A 27189-nucleotide genomic window follows, 5' to 3' on the forward strand; every position below is an offset into this window, starting at 1 on the left:
CAACCTATTCCTGGTGCATGTGAGTGATTGATTTTGCGACACAATGCATTTTTTAAATTCTGCGGTTTTTCCGAATCCGTTGGGTTTTCCGACGGCCACACCCCCCGATTTCTGTCGTGTGAAAGCCGGCGCCGATGCGCCACAATACGATTGCGTGCTCCAAAATCCTTGGGCAATTCGGCGCAAATCGGAAAAATACAGGAAACCCGTCGAAAATGTGCGATTCGGACCCTTAGTAAATGACCCCCAATGTTATATACTGTCACACTCCGAATCTACAGTGGACTGGTGGGTGCTGGAAAGGTTTTTTGAACATTTTGAGTAAATTTAAGGAAATAGCTTCCTAACCAAACTCAACCAAAAGTTTTAGTGCTGTAACATAACCCTGTAACTTAATCTTCCACCGATGTGAAGGAGTTGATATCTCCAGACAGCGCTTTTGTATGTGCTTCCCCTGAAGCGTTTTAGTCGTTTGTTCTTAAAATAAATGTTTTGTGTGAATGTTTTAGTTTTACAGCTACATCCTGTCTTCACGAGACGTGTTACTACTGATAGCAGACAGGGCTCGTCTGACAGGTGGAGGATTGTTCTTACAGGTGCTTCCTAGCTCTGTCAGTGTATTAGGCATCATATAGAATATACGGAGAATCTTTCATTTCTTTTACTTTTATGTGTTCGTCCTGTTTCATTTATATCTCAGCAGAAGTTTTTAATGCACAAGCTAAATATGGGTGGCTCTCTGTATGGTCTGTTTAGTTTATACTAGAGGTAGCAGTGATAACTAGCCTTCTTCATCAGTTCCGTCTTGAATTGGGTCAGGGTGCTGTAGGCCCACCAGAGTTGATGATGTTAAGGACCCACCTCCATCCATAACGAACCTCTACATCTTCATGTAGAATGTATAATCAGCAATTTGTAGTCATGTATAATATTTATAAATCATCCTATAAGAAATTACCCCAAAGCGTCAAGAGTGGTCCATACTCTTTTTAGGCTTCACACGCAGGTGGCTCACTCCCGTCATAGGTAGTCTAGTGCAATCGGGGGACTAGCAACTGAGTTCCTTACAAGCTAGTTACAGCAATCTGGAATTAGATGAGGCTTAATGGGGCTTAAAAACTCTGACTTTTGAAGTACGTTCGTAGATTATACCAATAATTTCTGATTGATGCAGATCTCGGGAATGGGGGTCCCTTACCTACGGCAAGCGGAAAGAGAGAGATGGTCATGCATGTGTGGGTCTCTAATTTCCTTTTATGGGAATATAAAAAGCTGTAGAACATGGACGTCTCGCTATATTGTTATGATTTATGAATTGAACACCATTTATTCCATGGTTCTACAAATTCTAAAAAACAGTTCACATATATAAAAACAAGCAGATAATTAGACTAAACTAACACCAAGTGGTGGGTCATTTATCTTTATTTTTCTTCCTTTTTTTCCTGTCTTTTTGAGACTTTTTTTGGCGAATTGCAATTTTTGCGCCTTTTTGGGGACTTTGCACTGAAGTCCGCCGGACATCGTCAGTAAGACGCATTTATCTTCTATTACAGATGTTCTAAATGTTGCAAATGACATTTATCTTTTAAAATGTTCAATAATGTCCAACATTTTATGGTGCAAAAAACTCCAGACAAAAGCATCCTCAAGAAAAAAATTGAAAATGTAAAGAAGTGACTTGAGACATTTGTGCGACATTATTGAGGCGTTTGTAACAGGTGTAGCAAAAAGAGATCTGAAAAAAAAAAACATTAAACAAAGAAAAAGTGAAAATGCTAAATTAACAAAGAAGCAGACAGAAAAAAGACTAAAAAACAGCCAAAACAAACAGAGATAAGATAAATGACCCCTAAGGACTCCCATGATCTTTACAATCACAATATATTTTCAGAACTCCATATAAATGAATGGATTAAGCCACACTTGAGATGGGGGTCCACCAGGGGCGTAACTAGAAGCTGATGGGCCCCAGTGCAAAGTCTGTGCCAGGCCCCTGACTATAATGTATGGTATATAGTACTAGTCTTCTCATATGTGAAAGTGACACCTTATGGGCCCCTAAGCTTTCTGGGACCGCTTGCGATCGCACCCTCTGCACCCCCTCAAGTTACACCCCTGGGGTCCACTTCTCAAATTAGGTATGGATTTAGACATCTAATATCCTGTACATATTCCTTACATTTTCAAGATGGGAATATCCCTTTACAGACTAATAAAATGAACAATTTAGTCCAGTTAGATACGGTCATGACAATGGCCATTCGAAAGTGTAGATTCTACTTTTGGAGTTGGACTATGTACACAATTATATACCTTTTGCCCATTATAAATTGGATTATTGATGCTACGGCCAAGTTACCTTATACGACCAAGTTCTCTATTCTGATTTGTCAACATTTGTTTTGTAAGTTTCCCGAAACTGCTTCAATCCATAGACGTAAGTGAACTAATAATTAGCCTTATTCTTTCCCGTTGGCCTTTCCATTCTTCCATCCAGTCTGCCACATGTCAGCTCAGCCTTTGTGTTTATTGTTCTCCGTCTTCCATCTGCTTCTTGGGGTTTTAGTTCATTATTTTCCAATATGTCGGATATTTACACACATTTATTAATTAGTTCCAAGTGACAGCGGATAAGCAAGAGCCTGGATGGATTACAACCGGAATTTAACATGAAACATTTCGGGAGAAAACTTTCATTTCTTAATAACATTTATGTTGTAACTAAAGGTTTGTTAGATTATCTACGATTCGGAGTCATTGCAGATAAATCATCACAAATCAGATTTCTATGTTATTGGGAGAATAGGATTTCCCGTAAAGGAACACAATTGTCAAATAAATTTGTGCGTGTTACGGTTGCTTAACCGTAGTCATTGTGGCATGTTTTGGAATTGATGGAGATGTATAGGAGAAACAACTCGGCTTCAAAAAATAGAGATCGGGGAGAACCATTTGATAAGATGCAGAGTTTATTGGTCCATATACCATAAGCTTCAGTATTTGTTATTTTTGGGCCCTTCAAGGCACGAAGAACCAGGTTAAAAGGGTTGGCCAATAACGCAAAAGTTTACCAGTTTGAGTATAAGACTCTCTGAGGTCACCCATATGATGCTTACCCTGGTCAGCCTTCACCAGGAGCTGCTGGTCATATGGCCCTCTGGCAGCTAGACTTCGGGCTTCCTGTGATAGATATGAAGGGGGCCGTTCACTGATGCAGATGTCCTTGGCATGCCGCTCCAACCACTATTACGATAGTGGATTTTTTTGGAGGGGGGTACCTATCGTAATGACTGCATGGCCACTTTAGTCTGGAAACCAACATCCCAGTTGTTCACATGATGATGCCCCAATTTTACAAGGCAAATGTTAAATGGTGGGTTGGCAGGCCATTTGCCCCAGGTGCTCTGTGGAGGCAACAAGCTGCTTAACTTTGGATACAGTTTTTAATAGGGTTATCCAGGGTAAGTAAATGCTTAGATTCTTGACTGGACCCACAGTCATTGTAACAGCAATTTATATCCAGTTTATGTTTCCTTCCGATACCGCTTAACTAAACAACTCCGTCTTTCAAGCCAATGCAGGGTGGCTTCCTGCTTCTATATAAAAGCTAAGCAATCCCTCTTCTCTTCGAGAGAGAGAAGCGGAGGGACAAAGTTGTCCGATGTATGACCAGACCCAGCAGAACCAGGCTGGAGGTTGTGGTCTTGATAACAGCTGATTACGGATCATAACTCAAGTGTTGACACAAGTTGGATAACCCTTTAGTTTCGACTGCAGGATAAAAAGTTGCATCGGGAAGAGTAAGGATGGTGGGAACAATGACACATCCATATAGGGAAGCATATTTATGGGATCATGTGGTTGCTCTTTTCTTTCGGCCAACTAGGCCATCTTTCCTTATGAAAACTATTTATGCAGGCAGTGGTAATTGTATTTTTGGTTTCTGGAAACCCCTAAGAAAGTTCTAGCTATTACTTAGCCTATTTATGTGACCCAGTTCAAGTTCTCCGCTTCTGAGTATGAACATTGATTTCCAGATTTTGCATACACGGCCTAAATTTCCATTACACAATGAAAAAAATGTAATAACCTAAAAATTGGACTGTCCCTTTAAGCAATCGACATCTTATTTGTGTTTTGTGATCTGGCAGGAGATATACGGCTATAATAACACTAATGCACTTGGCATTAGAAGAGCAAATTTTATATCTAGCACTTGGCATCACTGGTGGAACTAATATACACTGTTACATGGCTAATAAAGCAGAACAAGGATTTAAGATTGACTCGACTACATGAGATTTAGCCCATTGTTATTATATAGATGTTGAGCATGACAGGACTGGAGGGAAAAAGTATATTTCTGCCATATAAAATATAACCACTCAGGTTGCAGGTCTATGAGACTCAGAATAGAATAATTGCACAAGTCTGGGTTGTATGACATAAACCCATATTGTATCAATGCATAAAAAAAGTTATGGTAAAGTCAATGACAACTTTGTAGTGGGGAAAATAAACAACGAAAAACCTAAAGCTGCAAATATGTCGAAATATTCTTTTACAAGACTGCGGAGCTCTCTATAGAATGTACAAGGGTAGGCGTCTGTATATGAGCTGTGCAAATAAATATTAATTTTTTTGACCTTCAGCATCGTAAGGTTTATTAAAGGGGTTTCGATGATGTTGACATTGCTTACCTACCCATCAATATCAGATTACTCAAGGGACGTCCCCACTCAACAGCTTCTGGCAGGAGTCTCCGCCATGGAAAAACACAAGTCCACATAAAATTGAAAAACGGTCCACATAGATTTTTTTAAATCTAAGCCCAGAGGCGGGGCAAATTTAAATAATCAACTGCCACCAGAAAACTGTGGTAATATAATCATTAAAAGCGGTCCCCGATTTAAGAACACCCTACTTACAGATGACCCCTAGTTACAGATGGAACCCTCTGCCCACTGTGACCTCTGGTGAAGCTCTCTGGATTCTTTTCTTTGGTTCAAGGCTGCAATGATGTCTGCATTTAAGTTTTATTAATTAAAAATTTGAAAATCCAGTCACAGGGACAAAAAAAAGTTTTTTTTACTGAACTAAGAATTATAAAATATAAGTTCCAACTTCCTTAAAGAACATATCTTGTACATAACCCGGACATTGACTGTACTGCTCCATGGCCCCACCTTTGCCATGGCCCTTTTCTAAAAAGTGGTGGTAAATAAATAACCACCATTTGCTAAAAAATTTCAGAATTCCGAGTATAGAGCCAGGAGTAAACAGCTCTGCCCAATGTGTAGTGGTCAGCCCAGGTTACTGCACCTCAATTCTCTTTCACTTAATTGGATGTTGAAACTCAGAAACCTGGCTCTTCCATGATGAGGATGGGGCTGTATACAGGCGGTCCCCTACTTAAGAACACTCAACTTACAGATGACCCCTAATTACAAACGGAACTCTGGTAATTGCTGATTTACTGTACTTTAGCCGCAGGCTACAATAAACAGCTGTAACAGTCATAAAGGTATCTGCAATTAAGATTCATTGTTAATCCTGATTCTTAAGACAACTCAACATTTTTAAAACCCAAAGACCCAAAAAATTCTGTCTGGGGTTACAATTATACAATTCCGACTTACATAGAAATTCAACTTAAAGGAAACCTACCACTTGAAGTGGCAGGTTTCAGATGGAAATACCGAGCACCAGCTCAGGGTGAGCTGGTGCCGGAGCTGATTTTTGTTAGTGTTTTAAACCGCTGTATTGTGGTTTAAAACACTTTTTAAACTTTATAGCCGGCACAGGGAGGTACGCGCTCGGCACTTACCGTGCGCACGGCTACATAGGAAGTGAAGGAGACCCGCGCGCATGATAAGCGCCGAGCGAGTACCTCCCTGCGCCGGCTATACAGTTTAAAAAGTGTTTTAAACCGCAATACAGCGGTTTAAAACACTAACAAAAATCAGCTCCGGCACCGGCTCACCCTGAGCTGGTGCTCGGTATTTCCATCTGAAACCTGCCACTTCAAGTGGTAGGTTTCCTTTAAGAACAAATCTACAGAACCTATCTTGTATGTAACCTGGGGACTGTCTGTACTTTCGGTTCCTGAATTGCAGGGTTGACAGAAGTCAAATCCTTATGTCGTCAGGATAATGTTATTGTGTGTGATAGTTCATAAGATCTACATGATACAAATAGTTTTCTTTGATCATTGAAAAAAAAAAATACTGCATACAGAGATAAAGAGTGGGTCCATAGTGGACTGAGCTGTACAAAATAGATCTATAGTATTATGGCTGAGTCCATACTAGTTTATATCAGATGGATATGTTCCTCTTGAAGTAAAGCCCCTTCCACACTGGCGTTTTTCATGCGCGAGTTCTGCGCGTGCATTTGGCGCGCAGAACTTGCATTGCACTCTGTCCCATTGTATTCGATGGGTCTTTCTTCATTAGCGTTGGTTTTCACGCGTGTGCTTGCGTTCGTTTTCATGCGCGTCAAAATCGCAGCATGCTCTACTTTTGCGTGTCACGCGCGTTTTTCACGCCCGATTCAAGTCTAAGGAGATGCATCAAGAACGCATTGCACTCGCAATCATTGCAAGTGCAATGCGAGTGCAATGCGTTTTAAACGTAAGGGTTGCTAGGTGACCAGAATAACATTATTTCCCCTGCTCGCGATCGAGCATTTAATTAAAAAAACACAATGAAGAACAGTGAAGAATAGAATAAAAACATTGAACACAGTGAACACAGTGACCACAGGATCATTTAAGAGAAAAACACAGTGCAAAACACAGTGCAGAATAGATTACAGATGTTCGGCACATCTGCTTACTTGTCGGGAGATACGCTCGGAACGGTGCGCCCAAAATAGCATGTGAAGAACAATATATATGTGTGTAAAGAACACATTGCAGATGTTTCCATACATCTGCAATGTGTTCTTCACACATATATAGTTTCCGCCAGAGGGCCAAATCTGCGCCGATTTACCAATTTACTGTTGCTATTGATGAGTAGTACTTAACCAAACCAACTATTACTACCCATATTGCTCATGAGGATCCCTCCACTTTGTACTTATCTCCTCCAAGGGCATTAGGCCTCCTAAAGGTCTGTCTTTCAAGGTAGCAAAAAGAGGCATTTTTTCCTTGTGCCATCTTGGAAATGACATTTGCATATTTCCCCAAATCTCCTAATGGAGCATCAATGGCTATAAGTCTCCACATGGCCACAATTGGCAAAGTCTCTGTAAGGAGAACTTTTACTTTCCCGACCCTATCGACTATATAGCTCTAAGCTCTAAAGATCTTCTAAGAAGCAGCAGCTACTCCCAAGCTTTGCAATCAATAAAAATGAAGTAAAAGGCAAAATGAAATGTGGCATTCATTAAGAAGATTTTAATTAGCGATGAGACAAACATAAGACGGCAGTCATCCACATCCTTCATGGCCATTCCTAATAGAGTCGCAAAATCGGAACATTTCCAGAAGGCTCAAGTATATCACATGAAAGAAGCATTAAGGCTCATAGACTGGGACAATAGCCAAAAATAGACATTTAAGACATATTCTAAATAATTATTACTGCACATAAAAAACTCGTAGTTTAGAAATCAAACACTTAAATCAAGATAAAAGATTTTCTCTTAAATAAAAAGTAATGGAGGCAAAATTTAAGGAAAAAAACCAGCTTTTCATCGACTGGAATTAGAAGAGAGTGGGAGAGAAATTAAAGAACTACAAGGGAAATAATGTGACCCATAAAAGAAGAGCATAAAGAAAAGATGGAAATGGAAAGACAAATTGCCAAATAAAGTAAAATGTTCTTCGAAAACACAAAGAGCAAAAAGATTAAAGCTGAAAGGATTGGAATGTTTTAAGAAGATTCAATGTAGATTGAAGGTTAGAGATGAGGAGTAAGATTCTTCTGGGTGGCAATAAAATCCTTCAGGTGACCTTTACTGTCCTGCCATTATAAATCCTATTCTATTGTTTCTTTTGTTTAAGGTTTTTAAAAGGAAATCTACCATGAAAATCCATCATGATAAACCAGAGACACTTACTCATAGAACCGGGCACCGGGACTGTGGTAATCTTCTTATAGTTGTTATTCATAGCCCCTTTCCTTCTAAAATCAACTGTAGCTTCACAGGCTGTTACACTGTCTCCATATCCCCCCTGCTCTCTTGGCAATTCCCCCTGTGTCTGATGTAATCTCACAAAGGGGGGAAGGAATAAGTCCTCTTGCACATTGTAACAGCCTGCTAAGCACAAAGGAACTATGGTAATGACACCACAGCCCTTCTGACTCAAAAGCAAAATTTTAAAAGTTGATTTTAGCAGGGTTGTAGAGTCAGGAAGCCAAACTTTCAACTAGCTCTGAGTTCTGCAACACCAAAATGGTCAACGATTTCATGACTCCACAGTCCTGTTTTCCCGGTAACTCTAGGAGTGCTGAGATGAGTGTGGGCATTCCTTCCTAGTGTTGTTTTCTTCTGATTTGTAGCAAAGGAGTTAAACTGCTGAGCATGTACATAAAGTGCAGCACACATTCATCTCAACTAAAAACCCAGAAGACAGGGACACAACCACTGGCCACATGCGACCTGTCAAGCGTCAGGCCGTGACCTGCACTGTCAATTTTCATAACTGATGGAAGCATTCATTGGTGCAGAAAGCTGGTAGAGGTGCTCCACTCAGTGTCCTGACTCCTGATTCTGGTTGTATATATCAGTGTCAGGACCCAAAGCATAACCCCAGGAGCAGGAGAGGACCCAGGAGTGGTAAGTACTTTTCAACTGTACTGTACTGCTCCCAGGTCCTCTCCTACTCCTGGCACAGTTCTACTTTGGGGCCTGATGCTGCCACATACAACCAGTATGGGACACAGAGCAGTGTGACTAATGGAGGAGAGAAGAACCTGCTGTTAAGTGCAGGCAGAAAAAGAGAAGCAAAGAAAGTAGAGGGTTATTTGTCTGCTCTGTGAATCTTCAGTATTATTATCGGCTATGGGCTCTCTAGTATTTGTCAGCTGCAAGGTCTCCAGTATTATTATCTGCTCTAAGGTCACCAACATTATTTGTCTACTCTGGGGGTCTCCATTATTATCATTGTATTGTACTATTTTTATCTGCTCGGAGGTCTCCGCCATTATTATATGTTCTGGTGTCTCCATTATTATTGTCTGCTCTGGGGTCTCCAGTACTATTATTATATCCACTGGTGTCTCCACTATTATTGTATGCTCTGGGGTCTCCAGTACTATTATTATATGTTCTGGTGTCTCCACTATTATTGTCTGCTCTGGGGTCTCCAGTACTATTATTATATGTTCTGGTGTCTCCACTATTATTGTATGCTCTGGGGTCTCCTGTACTATTATTATATGTTCTGGTGTCTCCACTATTATTGTATGCTCTGGGGTCTCCTGTACTATTATTATATGTTCTGGTGGCTCCACTATTATTATATGCTCTGGGGTCTCCAGTACTATTATTATATGTTCTGGTGTCTCCACTATTATTGTATGCTCTGGGGTCTCCTGTACTATTATTATATGTTCTGGTGTCTCCACTATTATTGTCTGCTCTGGGGTCTCCAGTACTATTATTATATGCACTGGTGTCTCCACTATTATTGTATGCTCTGGGGTCTCCTGTACTATTATTATATGTTCTGGTGTCTCCACTATTATTGTCTGCTCTGGGGTCTCCAGTACTATTATTATATGTTCTGGTGTCTCCACTATTATTGTCTGCTCTGGGGTCTCCAATACTATTATTATATGCACTGGTGTCTCCACTATTATTATATGCACTGGTGTCTCCACTATTATTATATGTTCTGGTGTCTCCACTATCATTGTCTGCTCTGGGGTCTCCAGTACTATTATTATATGCACTGGTGTCTCCACTATTATTTGATGCTCTGGGGTCTCCAGTACTATTATAAGATGCTCTGGTGTCTCCACTACTATTAGATGCTCTGGGGTCTCCTGTACTATTATTATATGCACTGGTGTCTCCACTATTATTAGATGCTCTGGGGTCTCCACTATTATTAGATGCTCTGGTGTCTCCACTACTATTAGATGCTCTGGGGTCTCCTGTACTATTATTATATGCACTGGTGTCTCCACTATTATTAGATGCTCTGGGGTCTCCAGTACTATTATTATATGCACTGGTGTCTCCACTATTATTAGATGCTCTGGGGTCTCCAGTACTATTATAAGATGCTCTGGTGTCTCCACTACTATTAGATGCTCTGGGGTCTCCTGTACTATTTTTAATTGCTCTGTGATCTCCGCTACTATTATATGCTGTGAATGCAGTATTTGGTTGCTGGAGTAGTATTAATTTCTGCATTTATAATGTCTACCGTGGCATTTTGTTCATTAATGTGGTTGTTGGTGTATCTAGGGTGCTGGTTGCCGATGTGGCCTCTAGCAGCCAATGTCGTCTCAGTGTCTCCATTACAGAGAACTGACTATTAAAGCTATATAACATATAAAATTGCATATGCATCATTATACATTAAACTTAGCACAAATCAATAATAACACAGTTTCTGGTCATCATAATCTACATTTTCTGCCAATTTTCCCCTCTGCAGTTGGACTTCTAGGTTTAATTTTCACTTTGAGTGGACAGAGATCTAGCTGTTGTGACTCACTCCTGCCCCTACCTTCTCCAAAGAGCCGCTGTGTAATATGACACCTCAGTAAGTTTATGTCTATCTTATTGCTAGCAAAGTGGAATTAAGCATAGACAAAATAAGTGAACAAGGAGGCCCTTTGATGAGAAACTCAAAAGTTTCTTGTGACTAATTGTAAATTGGTTTATTTAAAGCTATAATTGAATTAAAGGAAGGATCCTGACTGTCAACCAGCAAAAGGCTGGGGCCATGCAAAACTGCTGTCAAGTGACCCACATGTGACCAGTGAATGGTAATGTCTATTCAGAGCAGGAGGACAATGCCCCCCTCCCCCATACAGTCTATAGCAGTGGTGGCGAACCTATGGCACAGGTGCCAGAGGTGGCATCCAGAGCCCTTTCTGTGGGCACTCAACCCATCACCCCAGGTCACCAAACACTGAATCTTCCTGCAGTCCCAGGCAACACAAAAGATGCTGCGCTCAGCGCTATTTTAAAGCGACACTTCATTGGCTCTTTGGAACTGCGGGAAAAGTGAGAAGGTGTTGACAGAACTTCATTATCTTTGGAGGATCCTGTTGGACCCACCATTCTTACTGTACAGGGAGACCCTGGAGAGAAGCTACAATGATGTCTGAATTTGCCCTCCTTCTTTTAACTGTATTGGTGGCCTCAGGCGTCCAATACAATTGAAAGATGTTGAAGAACGGGTAGCAATAAGTTACTGCTTAAAATGTCATGTTGGCACTTCACGGTAAATAAGTGGGTTTTGGTTGCTGTTTGGGCACTCGGTGGCTAAAAGGATTGCCATCACTGGTCTATAGGATTCTGTAGGATGTGTTAGCATATAGGAGGAGCCTCTTCCCTATGAAGTGCATTGCGCTGGCTTTAGATGGAGCTTGGTGACAATCAATATTGGGTTGTCTATCATCTTTACTAAACCTTGGCATGTCACAAGGCTGCTCAGCTCTAAAAGCTTTGCTCTCATCTGGTAGAAATGATGGGTGTACTTGCTTTGTACGCAGGGTGTAATGCCAGGTATATAACGCAAATAACATAGAAAGGATTCACCTTAAAGAAAATCTGTCACATCGATAATACAATCTGCAGGCAGCATGCGACAGAACAGGAGAAAATTATACATAGCAAGTTATAGAAAAGGAGGAGCTGAAAAGATTGTATATAGTATAATACCTACAACTAGTATGTTATAGAGCAAGAGGAGCCGAGCAGATTGTACATAGTGTCCTAGCTGCAGGCAGGATGTTATAGAGATGGATAAGCTTAGCTTATTGTACACAGTGTCCTATCTGCAGGCATCATGTTATAGAGCAGGAGGCGCTGAGCTGATTATTCATAGTGTCCTATCTGCAAGCATCATGTTATAGAGCAGGAGGAGCTGGGCAGATTGTACATAGTGTCCTATCTGCAGGAAGCATGTTATAGATCAGGAGGAGCTGGGGAGAATGTGTGTGGTGTCCTACCTACAGATAGTATGTTATAGAGCAGGAAGAGATCAGCGTATTGTGTACACTGTACTACCTACAGGAAGCATTGTATAGAGCAGGAGGAGCTGAGCAGATTGTACATAGTGTCCTGTATGCAGGCAGCATGTTATAGAGCAGGAGGAGCTGAGCAGATTGTACATAGTGTCCTATCTGCAGGCAGCATGTTATAGAGCAGGAGGAGCTCAGCAGATTGTATACAATGTCCTACCTACAGGCAGCATGTTATAGAGCAGGGGGAGCTTAGCAGATTGTACATAGTGTCCTATCTGCAGGCAGCACGTTATAGAGCAGGAGGAGCTGTGTAGATTGTACATAGTGTACTCTCTGCAGGCAGCATGTTATAGAGCAGGAGGAGCTGTGCATGTTGTACATAGTGTCCTATCTGCAGGCAGCATGTTATATACCAGGAGGAGCTGAGCATATTGTACATAGTGTCCTATCTGCAGGCAGCATGTTATATACCAGGAGGAGCTGTGTAGATTGTACATAGTGTCCTATCTGCAGGCAGCATGTAATAGAACAGGAGGAGCTGTGTAGATTGTACATAGTGTCCTATCTGCAGGCAGCATGTTATAGAGCAGGAGGAGCTGTGCATGTTGTACATAGTGTCCTAGCTGCAGGCAGCATGTTATAGAGCTGGAGGAGCTGTGTAGATTGTACATTGTGTACTCTCTGCAGGCAGCATGTTATAGAACAGGAGTAGCTGAGCAGATTGTACATAGTGTACTTTCTGCAGGCAGCATGTTATAGAACAGGAGGAGCTGAGCAGATTGTACATAGTGTCCTATCTGCAGGCAGCATGTTATAGAGTGAGAGGAGCTTAGAGGATTCTACAATAATTCATGCTCCTGGAAATCAATAAGTGAAACATCACCATCATGACCAGGAAGGAGATGAAGTAGAATCTGCATTGTATACAGGACATAATAATCTGTATAAAAAGTAAGAAACACCTGCAATTACTACTGCGGAGAGAACAATCCTTCCTGAGAATCATGCCGAGGTTTAGTACAGATGATAGATAGCTCCATGTTGAGCATCACCTGGCTCCTTCGGAAATCCTTTTGATATAATTAATGCAGAAGAGCGCCCCCTGTGTGCTAACACATCCTGAGATACTGCTGCAGACTGTAGGGGGCAGCGACCTACAGGAGCAAAGCTGCTGCGCATCACTGGTCAGAAGTGGGTAACTTGACCTAATAGTACTAGAGATTTACAGACTAAAACTAAAAATATTCATAGACGCATAGAAGAAAGCCCAACATTGCTACAAATATCACGTGTATCTGAGCTTTAGAGGGCTTTTCCCCCTAATAACACCAGCTTTAAATTTTTATACCATTTTTTTTTTTTTATTTCAGAAATGTTTTTGTAAATTTTTTTTAATATAAATGAATATTTAGCAAAGATCTTAGTAGTGACATTTTTTGTTATTTTGTCTTTGTCATTTGCCACTGTCAGAATGATATTACTTGTTGTGGCGAATTTATCTTCCATCCCCTCTACAATAACCAGGCCGTAAGAAAAGGAAAATCATTACAGGATGTCAAACAAGTTTCAGACAGTAGAAAGTTCCTGATTCTCGGTAATGTCCGTGATAAACTACAAAAATGATTGGAAAATAAACAAAATGGGGCAGATTTATCAAGTACCTGAAAGTCAGAATATTTCTAGTTGCAACCAATCACAGCACAGCTTTCATTTTACCACTGCTCATGAATATTTTAAAGGGGAGCTGTGATTGGTTGACAAGGGCAACTAGAAATATTCTGACTTTCAGACACTTGATCAGTCAGAATTTAGACAATTTAATCTTAAAGGGATTGCCTGCGCGCTTACATTTTGAAGATTTTCTTAAATGGCTTAGTCAAGATTAAAAAAAAAAATATCACCATTGACCCCCCCAGTTGGTGAAAAAATAACAGAGAGTCTCGGTCTTTATCTCCGATCCAGTGCGTTACCTGCGATTAACGCCAGAGCCTCAAAATTACCTAACATCATGCCCCCCACACATTACAGAAAACATAAAGTAAAGTGGCCAACCCCTTTAATGTTCTAAATTCATATTAGTTACCAGTCATGGGAAAAATCCCTTTAATGTAACACCAAAAATCTTATCAATCAGTGAAACCTCGATAACTATTTTTGACATTCTTATAAAAAAAATATCATAATAATAGATCTAAAGGGAAAGGATGATAAGATAATTCAGTAAGTTATTATATGGTGGATTGTATGCTCGATTAGGTCTGGGGTCTTATGAAAGGCGTGTGTTTGCCGAGCCTGTGCATGCATAATACATTAACGCCAGCCTTAGTACCTCTCATGCTGTTTGTATATTAAATCCGATCAATCACCATCGGCAGACACAGCAGACAAGTGCTCCTCATTCTGCTAATGTCCTCCTTATTCATGGATGCCTTGCAGAATAAGGTCTTGCCAGCGTGGGGTCCAACATTTCTTGGTCGTGACTTATTGTTTTACATCCAGACTTCTAAATCATTTCGGGACAGAACATTTCTTTTCCTCCTTGGGCATGATTGGTGAGCATTGCCTTTGGGTGAGGGAGAGGAGAACTTTCTCACATTATTCTCCACATCTAAGCTCTCTATGCTAAAGATTTAAAGGCTTCAAGGACAATTTCATCACATGGACCTGACCATGGACACCACAGCAGGACTTGACCATCAACGGGATGTGTATGGTGCTGGTGTTATCGGTCATACAATTACCGTATTTTTTGGACTAAAAGGCGCATAAAAAATCCTTTGATTCTGTCAAAAATCAAAGGTGCACCTTATAGTCCAGTGCGCCTTATATATGAACCACACTTACAGACAAAAGCTGCCTTGAGCTGTGCACAGGTCTGCCACCTGCTGGTCATTCATCCTTATAATCAAGTGCACCTTATAATCCGGTGCGCCTTATATATGAACCTAGACTTTTTAGCAGGCATTTATTGAAGGTGCGTCTTATAATCCGGTGCGCCTTAAAGTCTGAAAAATACGGTAACGTAACACTTCTACATGCATTCTGTTATCAAGGGAAGCTATGATCTAAATGTGAACAGAGCCTTACCTAAAAGTTTCAGCTGATTATTGCCATATAGTGACCACAAAATACTTCCAAATGAATACTGCAGTATTACTGCTGATAGAGGACGTACAACCAAAGGAAACCGTAAGCGAAGACACAGACAGTGAGCCCTAACGGTAAACTCACAGCTGTCTCTAACGTCTTGCCATCCTACTCTAGATGGAAGGTGACAACTGGGCAATGTTCCCTTTCTAAGCCAAAGTGAAACAAAGAGATATAAATAGGACAGAACAAAACAAAACACAGAAGACAGGAACTTTGCAAAATATTTATTTATATTCAAAAAATGTTTTACAATTTTATACATTTTATACAAATTTAAAGCTGGTGTTATTAGTGGGAATAGCCCTTTAAAGCTCAGATACTCATGATATTTGTAGCAGAAATGTATATGCCATATCTGCATCCATTTTTTGGAATTAATAGATGGAGGTCTGGATGCTGAGACTAGAACTGATCACAAAATATATTGCATCACAAAATGAATTGGCAGAAGATCCAAGAGAGTAGAATGTGTATTGTATGGAATGATGGAACATCTAATACTGATTTACACAATCTATTGGTTCCATCAAACTTTCTCTGTGTGTCTTCAGGATTTACTGGCCCCAAAGTCGGGTTCAGCAGTTCTACTTTTGGGCCGGTAAATCCAATGAACACAAGAAGTGTGTTTGTCGGAACAAACTTAATTGTGCCCAAGTGGCCTTCTGTGCACCGTATCACAAGTTCCATGGTACCCTCTATTGGTCAAGTTATACAAGGACACTACCAATAAAAGCTGAGTTGGAGGAGATAGGTGGTGGAACTGCAAGGGTAGACCAGATCAGAAATGCATCATACTTATGGCTGCATGTTTTGCCCAACTTTCCTTGGGACACTATCAATTTAGGATGAGTGGGAGTTGATTGGTGATAAAATTGGGTAAGAGGGGATGTATGGGTATAGGCACAAGTTGTTGAAGGCTCTGAGAGTAGCTGAGCAGAGCCAATCGAGATGGAAGCTGTACAACACTCAGCTTGTGGAGTCTCAGCATCCGTCCCCCCACCAATCATAACATAGCTTCTATGACACGTTAAACGTTTTATAAAATAGCAGGTACACTTTAGAGAATTATAGTTGTTCCACCTCAATTTTTCCTCCCTATGGTAAAAGTGTAGACCTAATAGTCGCCACAACATAGAACTATAGGAAGATTGTTCAAGCAATTACAGTATATCGGAACGTGACAGAGAACAATATATATATTCATTACATAACAAGAAGCTGCAAGACGTGTGAACAAGTTAAAAGCCTACAATTGAAATTTACAAAACCATAAAAATTGTCTGTAAGGCAACTACATCTAACAAAGGAAGCTCAATGCCGATCGTTAGAAAGACCTAAGTAGACACTTGGATCTATTTACCCTCCCTATTCACTACAATCGCTGTAAAAGGAAGAAATCTTCAAAGGTTGACACCACCCTTGACTGCCGGGTACCATAGCAGCCACAGAGGCGGCCTCTCTTGTATGCATGCACTTGAATATTGATGGCCCTCTCATTGATCGCACACATATTCTGCCTCTTAGTATGTGAGCTTGGATCTTATGTTGGTTCGGTGGTAAATGTTTAGTAAAACGAGATAATAAGCGATTATTTTTCTCAACATTTGTTCATTTTTTTGGCGTGCGAAGATGTTCAAGCACAGATATTTTGGAGCCTATTTGATAACCCAGCTATATGCCTTACAGTATTCTCCGAGACTCTCAGTATGGGGGCCGTGTAGTACGGCTACTACTACAATCAATAGAATCATTACAGAATACGGGAACCATAGGAGCAGAGCAGTCAGTCCTGTGAAGACCGGCCGTTTAGGCACAGCGTGCAGCATGGACTACAGGGGGTCGGTGTTTCTAGATACAACAAAACAGGATTATCTGTTAAATTCAACTCCGGGAGCTTTTCTCATTTCAGTTTATTATATAAATGAGGGGACATTATAAATGTAGTCAAAAGTGTAGGGTCATCCCTTAGTCTTAAAACAAATTGGTGGCCTTATGGTTCGCAACTCAGTTAATTCATCACAACTGTACATCGTCGTGTGGGAATTTGAACTGAACCTGCCACCAGCCCTGAACTTCCAATGAAGTTTGGGGTTGGGTCCTGGGGGCCCAAACACGCAAAGTTCGGTACAGAACAGAATTTTGCAGTTCGGGTACACACAGCACTAATTGTGAAACAGCAGTCCCGCACAACCGGGACATATTGACGATTAGCAAAGCCCCCTTTGGCCAATCACAGCTATGGCTAGTACGAACGGACGTCAATTTGCCAAATTGGCTGCATGGCCACCAATCTGGCAATATATCCAGGTCGTACATCTCTTTAAATCGACAAAAATTAAGATAGGATTAGTCCAAATGACTAATGCATCTGAATAAACCTTCAAGACTGATGGTGTCTTTTTACAGGATGGAAACGTTTTTGGGACCCTGATGTACAAGTGCTTAGTTGTGACTGCTACCACGCCACCTCCTATTGCTCTCCTTCTTAGTAAATGATATGAGGGTTCTGGAGAGGTGCTGTCTTCAGAAGGTCTCTTAAAGCAACCGGATGGATGTGCAAAGGAGACAAGAGACAAAAGCGAGACAGGTGCGCTGACCTCGTGAGGGAGTATAAGTATATGCGTATGTAAGGTGCAGAAATATGCACACTGGCAGCCCATGGTCCCTTTGGAATCCGCAGGTCCCGTTCCAGTCAACGGAGTTGCAGAGGTTCAATGGAAGCACCCAACAGGTAAGGTAAGGGATATTCTGGCTCCAGGAGGATCCAGGATACGACACTTATGTGGTATAATTCAATGGAATTATATGGGAAGTATAAAACAAATACGTGCCAAATGCATGGTCAACATTAAAAAACACATGCATGTTTTTGCACCGTTTTAAAACACGCGTTTTCAGTCCATTAAACAATACATGGGTTTTTAAAACACATGCTTTTTTAAAGCGCATGCGTTTTTGAATGTTTACCATGCGCTTGGCACGTATTTGTTTTATACTTCCAATAAAATTCCTTTGAATTATACCACATAAGTATCCTGGATCCACTTGGCTCCGGAATATCCCTTATCTAACCTGTTGGGTGCTTCCATTGAACTTCTTAGTAAAAGCATTTGTGAAGGATTAAAAAAAACAGTGATCACCCTGATTTAGGGAAATAACACTTAACATATTAACACATTTATTATATTTAATAATCATAGCGACAACTTTTGGTTACATTGAAGGACCCAGAGGTTCTCCGTCACCTTCCATACCCTCCCGGATTCCTGATAAAGAGCTTCGGCTCTCTATATATTTCTCATACACTCCTATCACAATGTAAAATACGTTTAATGGCCTGGAAAGGATTACTTTTATTATTCACTTCTCTCAGAGCGGAACCTGAGGATGTCACTGATAGCGCGCCTGCTTTACTGGCAGCAGTTACAAGTTTTCTCTGCTTCTTCATCAACTTTATGTTCTGGGGAGGAAAGTGATTTTTTTTTTTATTTCGCTTTGAGTTAAAGAACTTCTCAAATATGTAATGATCTATTATGACATCTATTATATGGCTATTATAAGTCTCTTTCCATATTTATGCAGATTTGGAAATAGCAGGGTTACTTTATATTTATATATACAGGCGGTCCCCTGATTACATACAAGATGGGTTCTTTAGATTTGTTCTTAAGTTGAATTTGTATGTAAGTAGGAACTGTATATTTTATAATTGTTGCTCCGGACAAATTTTATTTTGCCCTTTTTTGTCCTAATGGGACCAAGGATTATCAATAAAGCTTCATTACAGACACCTGACAGCTGATCATTGCAGTCTGGGACTATAGTAACATCCAGAGAGCTTCACCAGAGGTCACAGTGGGCAAAGAGATCTGTCTGTAACTAGGGGTCATCTGTAAGTCCGATGTCCTTAAGTAGGGGACCGCCTGTATAAGACTTCTTTATATGGACTCTCCATTCAGCCACTGTGCTCTTTTTGAGTGGCCCCACAAGAGGACATCCCAGTGTCCCCACAGAGGCAGATGTATTAAATGGCGGCCATATAAATGGATAGATGACTGTGTAATATGTGAAGAGATGGGCGTAGCACTTAAACCCTCTCTATAGCGAGGCATGGTGCCCAGCCGTACAGAGTATATAGGGCATGGGCACCATAGACGTCATAGGTACCATAGGCGTCTGTGGGGGCGTATAACCGGCTGCAAATTTGCGGCCGGATATATGTCCCCAGATCATATGTGTGAAATGGGCCTTAGTGTTGATCGCCACAGAATAAGTCATAATTTATATAATAAGTAGTGAACTTTTCACCCTATCATCCTCTGACCATGATGTCTCTCCAGGATCAGCATTAAGGCAATAATCCTAAATGTGTCTTTTTATCCATGAAGTCTGACATCTTTATATGACATCATTATCTATGGGCAAAAATGACTTCTGATTATTTATGTTCTGTGATATTTGATTACGTATGTTCCATTACATCACTGACCTCGAAACGAAAAATTATTATAACTTTATTTTCCCTGTACTGTGAATTTACTGTGTGTATTGTCACTTTACTATGACATCACTGGGGGAGATTTATCAGATGTGTCTGAGACCAGAACTGTTCTAGTTGCCCATAAAAAACAATCAGAGCTCAGCTTTAATTTTATAAAAAGCTGTGGGAAAATGAAAACTGAGCTCTGATTGGTTTACATGGGCAACTAGAACAGTTCTGCTTTTGAACACTTCTGATGAATCTGCCCCATTGTGTATATTATCCCTGTACTGTGACATCACTGTGTGTATTATCCCTGTACTGTGACATCACTGTGTGTATTATCCCTGTACTGTGACATCGCTGTGTGTATTATTCCTGTAATGTGACATCACTGTGTGTATAATGCCTGTAGTGTGACATCACTGTGTGTATTATCCTGTACTGTGACATCACTGTGTATATTATCCCTGTACTGTGACATCACTGTGTGTATTATCCCTGTACTGTGACATTACTGTGTGTATTATCCCTGGACTGTGACATCACTGTGTGTATTATTCCTGTACTGTGACATCACTGTGTGTATTATCCCTGTACTGTGACACCACTGTGTGTATTATTCCTGTACTGTGACATCACTGTGTGTATTATTCCTGTAATGTGACATCACTGTGTGTATTATCCCTGTACTGTGACATCACTGTGTGTATTATTCCGGTACTGTGACATCACTGTGTGTATTATCCCTGTACAGTGACATCACTGTGTGTATTATCCCTGTACTGTGACATCACTGTGTGTATTATTCCTGTACAGTGACATCACTGTGTATTATCCCTGTACTGTGACATCACTGTGTGTATTATCCTGTACTGTGACATCACTGTGTATATTATCCCTGTACTGTGACATCACTGTGTGTATTATCCCTGTACTGTGACATTACTGTGTGTATTATCCCTGGACTGTGACATCACTGTGTGTATTATTCCTGTACTGTGACATCACTGTGTGTATTATCCCTGTACTGTGACACCACTGTGTGTATTATTCCTGTACTGTGACATCACTGTGTGTATTATTCCTGTAATGTGACATCACTGTGTGTATTATCCCTGTACTGTGACATCACTGTGTGTATTATTCCGGTACTGTGACATCACTGTGTGTATTATCCCTGTACAGTGACATCACTGTGTGTATTATCCCTGTACTGTGACATCACTGTGTGTATTATTCCTGTACAGTGACATCACTGTGTGTATTATCCCTGTACTGTGACATCACTGTGTGTATAATCCCTGTACTGTGACATCACTGTGTGTATTATCCCTGTACTGTGACATCACTGTGTGTATTATCCCTGTACTGTGACACCACTGTGTGTATTATCCCTGTACTGTGACATCACCGTGTGTATTATCCCTGTACTGTGACATCACTGTGTGTATTATCCCTGTACTGTGACATCACTGTGTGTATTGTTCCTGTACTGTGACACCACTGTGTGTATTATCCCTGTACTGTGACATCACTGTGTGTATTATGCCTGTACTGTGACATCACTGTGTGTATTATCCCTGTACTGTGACACCACTGTGTGTATTATCCCTGTACTGTGACATCACTGTGTGTATTATACCTGTACTTTGACATCACTGTGTGTATTATCCCTGTACTGTGATATCACTGTGTGTATTATCGCTGTACTGTGACATCACTGTGTGTATTATCCCTGTACTGTGACATCACTGTGTGTATTATCTCTGTACTGTGACATCACTGTGTGTATTATCCCTGTACTGTGACATCACTGTGTGTATTTATACTGTGACATCACTGTGTGTATTATCCCTGTACTGTGACATCACTGTGTGTATTATCCCTGTACTGTGACACCACTGTGTGTATTATCCCTGTACTGTGACATCACTGTGTGTATTATCCCTGTACTGTGACATCACTGTGTGTATTATCTCTGTACTGTGACATCACTGTGTGTATTATCCCTGTACTGTGACATCACTGTGTGTATTATCCCTGTACTGTGACATCACTGTGTGTATTATCCCTGTACTGTGACACCACTGTGTGTATTATCCCTGTACTGTGACATCACTGTGTGTATTATCCCTGTACTGTGACATCACTGTGTGTATTATCTCTGTACTGTGACATCACTGTGTGTATTATCCCTGTACTGTGACATCACTGTGTGTATTATCCCTGTACTGTGACATCACTGTGTGTATTATCTCTGTACTGTGACATCACTGTGTGTATTATCTCTGTACTGTGACATCACTGTGTGTATTATCCCTGTACTGTGATATCACTGTGTGTATTATCTCTGTACTGTGACATCACTGTGTGTATTATCCCTGTACTGTGACATCACTGTGTGTATTATCCCTGTACTGTGACATCACTGTGTGTATTATCTCTGTACTGTGACATCACTGTGTGTATTATCTCTGTACTGTGACATCACTGTGTGTATTATCCCTGTACTGTGACATCACTGTGTGTATTATCTCTGTACTGTGACATCACTGTGTGTATTATCCCTGTACTGTGACATCACTGTGTGTATTTTCCCTGTAATTTTCTTTTGCAAATCTCTCCTACAGATGCAGGGGCTATAAGGGTGCTTGTATGTGTGATAGTGCAGTTGATTCCTGTGGATAAACTAAAACAATGAATGGGAATATCCCTTTAAAGAAAACGTCCAAGTCTCTATTATCTGAACCTCCTGGTGTCGCTGATTATAATGTAAATGTCCTTCCTCCTAGTTTATAGCCCAAACCCGAGGAAATTAGGAAATAAAATCCTATTGTCTGTGTTCCTGGCTCCAGCCTAAATATCTATTCCCTATTTTAATTATCATTTCATTAATAATTGAGTGTTTTTTCAGGCAGCGATGTCTAGTTAATGATGCCTTGGTGTGAAAATAAGCCTCGTCCTTCCTCCGATGACCTTGATTTTTTTTACATTGTTTTCCTATTCCATTTCATCCGTTTGTTGAAATTCCGCTGCATTATTCTAGATTTTTTTTTCATATATTTTTTTTAATCCTGTAATTAGTGATGTCCGCGGGTTATTTATGTTCCTCCGCAGTCTGGGAAGTTGAGGACCACGTCGCATATTAAGAATCGCTGCAGGGCTCAGCTCCTTTTTTTAGAGTTTTTGGAGAGAAATTGTTCATAAAATGACATCAACATCACATTGAAGGAGGAACAATTTCCCCTCTGCTGAATATAAATAGCCAGAATGAGAACGTGCTCCGCGCTTCTGCGGATTCCTGTCTATTGCTGGTGTTATCAAAGTTCTGCTTATTTAAGGCTTTGAAGGATTTTATGGGACCCTCTGCTGTTTGGCGTTAGTAGGTGACGTATGGCAGCTCAGCGTGTCACACATTATCCTGACGTCACATACAGAACACAAAGCACATTAAAATCTGATAGAAAAATCAAAGGTGTGTGCGATAATGTATATGGTTAAAATGGTCTAGTTTTTTATAGAGCAGGAGGAGCTGAACAGATTGTACATAGTGTCCTATCTGCAGGTAGCATGTTATAGAGCAGGGGGAGCTGAGCAGATTGTACATAGTGTTCTATTAGCAAGCATCATGGTATAGAGCAGGAGGAGCTGAGCAGATTGTACATAGTGTCCTATCTGTAGGCAGCATGTTATAGAGCAGGAGGAGCTGAGCAGATTGTACATAGTGTCCTATCTGCAGGCAGCATGTTATAGAGCAGGAGGAGCTGAGCTGATTGTACATAGTGTCCTATCTGCAGGCAGCAGGTTATAGAGCAGGAGAAGCTGAGCAGATTGTACATAGTGTCCTATCTGCAGGCAGCATGTTATAGAGCAGGAGGAGCTAAGCTGATTGTACATAGTGTCCTATGTGCAGGCAGCATGTTATAGAGCAGGAGGAGCTGAGCAGATTGTACATAGTGTCATAGCTGCAGGTAGCGTTTTATAGAGCAGGAGGAGCTGAACAGATTGTACATAGTGTCCTATCTGCAGGCAGCATGTTATAGAGCAGGAGGAGCTAAGCAGATTGTACATAGTGTTCTATTAGCAAGCATCATGTTATAGAGCAGGAGGAGCTGAGCAGATTGTACATAGTGTCCTATCTGCAGGCAGCAGGTTATAGAGCAGGAGAAGCTGAGCAGATTGTACATAGTGTTCTATTAGCAAGCATCATGTTATAGAGCAGGAGGAGCTGAGCAGATTGTACATAGTGTCCTATCTGCAGGCAGCAGGTTATAGAGCAGGAGAAGCTGAGCAGATTGTACATAGTGTCCTATCTGCAGGCAGCATGTTATAGAGCAGGAGGAGCTAAGCTGATTGTACATAGTGTCCTATCTGCAGGCAGCATGTTATAGAGCAGGAGGAGCTGAGCAGATTGTACATAGTGTCATAGCTGCAGGCAGAGTTTTATAGAGCAGGAGGAGCTGAGTAGATTGTACATAGTGTCCTATCTGTAGGTGGCATGTTATAGAGCAGAAGGAGCTGAGCGGATTGTACATAGTGTCCTATCTGTAGGTGGCATGTTATAGAGCAGGAGGAGCTGAGTAGATTGTACATAGTGTCCTATTTGTAGACAGCATGTTATATAGCAGGAGGAGCTGAGCAGATTGTACATAGTGTCCTATCTGCAGACAGCATGTTATAGAGCAGGAGAAGCTGAGCAGATTGTACATAGTGTCCTATCTGCAGGCAGTGTGTTATACAGCAGGAGGTGCTGAGTAGATTGTACATAGTGTCCTATCTGCAGGCAGTATGTTATAGAGCAGGGGGATCTGAGCAGATTGTACATAGTGTCCTATCTGCAGGCAGCATGTTATAGAGCAGGAGGAGTTGAGCAGATTGTACGTAGTGTCCAATATGCAGGTATCATATTGTAGAGTTGGAGGAGCTGAGCAGATTGTACATAGTGTCCTATGTGCAGACAGAATGTTATAGAGCAGGAAGAGCTGAGCAGATTGTACATAGTGTCCTATCTGCAGGCAGCATGTTATAGAGCAGGAGTGGCTGAGCAGATTGTACATAGTGTCCTATCTGCAGGCAGCATGTTATAGAAAAGGAAGAGCTGAGCAGATTGTACATAGTGTCCTATCTGCAGGCAGCATGTTATAGAGCAGGAGTGGCTGAGCAGATTGTACATAGTGTCCTATCTGCAGGCAGCATATTGTAGAGCTGGAGGAACAGCACAATGTAACGAAAACATACTTGACACCAAGGGATCAAGTTAATGAATAGTCAGGAACAGTCCATTGCCATGAGATGCAGTAAATTAGTAAAATCAGGCATGATTGCTAAATGTAGGTTAGAAACAAGCAGGGGTGTTACATGAAGGATATCAGAAGAGAGATAATATCAGGGTAAAACATGTGGAATCAACAGAAACACATACACCAAGTTATACCGATTTCACACAAGCGAGTATAATCAGTCAAACTCGCTGCAGGTGCTGGCCGAACACTGAGCAGCTGGAACTGAGCGGACATGCTGAGCATTTGGGTCACTCATTCCGGCCAGAACACGCAGGGAGTCTGTGAGGGTGGTGGCACACGTGGCGTTGTGAACCCATTTTTAGGCTGTTTTTAAGAAGTCTGTAAATGTCCTTCCTCCTAGTTTATTTGAAAACGCATCCGTTTTTGACCATTTTTCATAATTATCTTAATTAAGATAATTAGAAAATGGACAAAAACGGTCAAAAAACACATGCGTGTTCAAAAAACACATGCATTTTCAAAAACGCATGCGTTTTTGAAACGCATGAAGTTTTTAACGGACTGCTTGAAAACGGCCTAAAAACTGGTTCAAAACACCACGTATGCATTTTTGGACCGTGGTTTCAGGACCTTAGGAGAACCTTCAAGGTCCTGAAATGGCTCTTATGTATATGTGTATTGAGAGCAGGAACAGATGTACAAGGATTTAAAGGGTGAAGGTCCTTCTCAGTCAAAAATGGGCCCCCTAGACCGATTGGGCCTCGGAAACCCGATGAAAATGCGCTCCGTGGACCCTTAGTAAATGAGCCCCAATATTTTACTTGTGGGGCAATTTTGGAGATGGAATAAAGTTAAGCGTGCGATAGAAACTACATTAGCGCCATTCTTTATTGGCAGCACAATGCCAAATCCATCCAATGACCGCTATAACGTTCTCAGACATTACACGTTCTCCGGTCTGAATGCCAGGACATGATGGTAGTAATGGATGCAGCCACAGACTGAGGGCTGAGTAGCGGGTAAATCACTATAAAATCACCATGTCTGACTGTAGCGCCATAATGTAACGTGTAAAGACGCCGTATGCTCCGCGATATGGGAGGGAGTTCATACATTCGCTTGGCTTTTCTGTAGTACTTATTGCAGCTGCAAATTGCCACGACCAATCTTCTTAGTTATGGTCCAAATGAAGCCTTTAATATGCATATGGATCACTTCCAAAACAGCAATTTCGTGTGTTACTGCTAGTGAGATAACATACAGTAAAACAGGAGATAAATGGCAGACAACATGAAGATGGTGATAAAAAAAAATACTCACATCTGCAGTTCAGGCTTCTGCAAATCCAGTTTTTACAATCTTAAGCAAACAGAGTTATGATTTTGAAGCCGGCCATCCGTTCAGCACAGCTATTATACCTGAGCCTTTTATACACATAAACACAGAGGGGGAGATTTATCATCTTGTTTCTGAGGTAAAACTGTTCACGTTTCCCATAGAAACCAATCAGAGCTCAGCTTTAATTTTAAAAACTGCTGTGGGAAAATGTAAGCTGAGCTCTGATTGGGGCAACTAGAATAGTTCTGCTCTCAGAAATTTATGATAAATCCCCCCCCCCCCCATAGAGCTGAGTGTGCATGTCCCCTGGACGGTAGAGAGTAAAGGAAATAGAGTACATTAGAACACTGTTACTATATTACATCAGATTGGACGGTCTTCTGATTTCATGTTTATGGCCACCATAAAGTCTCCCTCAACTTTCAACAAACTGTGCAGGAATCAGAAGCCCAGTTTGTGTACAGAGTCATGAAGTGACTGTATTCTTAGTCTTTGCAGTCTCTGTCAGTGATTTGCTGATGTCTTTGAGCAGCTGGAAGGAGACCTAGTTGCTGTGACTCACTATTTCCCCCTCCCCTCTCCATAGAATGTCTGTGTAATCTGACACCTCTGCGAGCTGCAGTCTATCTTGATAGCAGGAGGGAGTTTGATGTAATTTAAGAGATTAGCATTAGCACATGATCCTTGCATCTACTTGTACCAGTGATTTATGCAAAATTGGACGTAGGAAAGTTACTATTCATCATTTAAGGATGGACAAATTCACCATTTAAAGATGGTCAGGCATGTTATAATAATTCTTTATTTATATAGC

The 27189-nt window shown here is 41.0% G+C and overlaps 1 protein-coding gene and 1 long non-coding RNA gene across 4 annotated transcripts in view; one reads left to right on the forward strand and one right to left on the reverse strand.

Annotated features, from left to right (window-relative positions):
• The window catches only part of GRIK4 (glutamate ionotropic receptor kainate type subunit 4), a 210134-nt gene that overhangs the window by 44336 nt on the left and 138609 nt on the right, over nt 1-27189 (forward strand). The gene's annotated exons all lie outside the window — the stretch shown is intronic.
• Nucleotides 1649-26512, reverse strand: LOC140065643 (uncharacterized). The gene is made up of 3 exons (XR_011847994.1): nt 26358-26512; nt 2363-2645; nt 1649-1738 (listed from the first exon to the last, which is right to left on the reverse strand). It is a non-coding gene; the product is annotated as an uncharacterized lncRNA (long non-coding RNA).

This window comes from Engystomops pustulosus, chromosome 6, assembly GCF_040894005.1.
Source record: "Engystomops pustulosus chromosome 6, aEngPut4.maternal, whole genome shotgun sequence".
Classification (NCBI taxonomy): domain Eukaryota; kingdom Metazoa; phylum Chordata; class Amphibia; order Anura; family Leptodactylidae; genus Engystomops; species Engystomops pustulosus.